The sequence below is a fragment of the Echinops telfairi genome, unplaced genomic scaffold, assembly GCF_000313985.2.
Source record: "Echinops telfairi isolate 266 unplaced genomic scaffold, ASM31398v2 ScPeMD7_6;HRSCAF=24_1, whole genome shotgun sequence".
Classification (NCBI taxonomy): Eukaryota; Metazoa; Chordata; class Mammalia; order Afrosoricida; family Tenrecidae; genus Echinops; species Echinops telfairi.
The window spans coordinates 20,693,608-20,694,598 of NW_022103903.1; positions in this window are offsets into that span (position 1 = coordinate 20,693,608).

Below are 991 nucleotides of genomic sequence, written 5' to 3' on the forward strand. Positions count from 1 at the left end.
CGAATGGCCAACAAACATATGAGAAAATGTTCCTGATCTTTAGCCATAAGAAAAATGCAAATTAAAACAACAATGAGGTACCACCTAACACCCTCAAAGGTAGCCCAATTAAAAAAATCAGAAAGCAACAAGTTTGGAGGGGCTGTGGGGAGACAGGAACTCTGTCCACCGCTGGTGGACTTGTAAGTATGTACAACCACTATGGAAATCAGATGGAAATTGAGTTACCATACAGCAATTCCCCTACTGGGGATATACCCAGAAGAGGCAAGAAACAAACCAAGACCAGACATCTGTGCTCCAATGTTCATTCAGGCACAGTTCATAATTGCAAGGAGTTGGAAGCAACCCAAATTTCCATCAATTGATGATTGGAGTAAAAAACTGTGGTATATACATGCAATGGAATACTATGCATCGCTAAAAAACAGTGATGAACGTATAAAGTATATCTCTGCATGGGAAGAGCTGGAGGAAATCATGCTAAGTGAAGTAAGTGAGGAACAAAAGGAAAAGTACAGCATGAGTCTGCTGATGTAAGCATTAAAAAATGCAAAAAGGGCATAGGGAAAAAGCTACTGTATACAAACCTTCTTGGGGTGAGGACCGGATAGTATGGCAGGGACCAGGTCAAATGCAGGGATGCACATGCTAGAAAACTGGGGAGGAGGTGGGGAAAGGGGAAAAAATGATGACAATGCAGAAATGGGTAGCGGGGGCATGGGGCGCTAACTCATCCCAGGGGAGGGTATTGTTTATATCTCCACAGTTTTTGAGGGACCAGACTTCAACCCAGTGTCCCAAGGTGTGAATGCAACATACCGACGTGGAATAGGGAACCAGTGGAGAGATCTGGGGGGGCTGGCCCCAGTCCCAAATACTAAGTGGATGCCTGTTCCTCCCCCCAGAAGAATTTATTTCAAAGGACAGCACTGAATCCACAGCTCCGGGAGAAGGATATATCTGATCAGAACACACAGGATCAGATGAC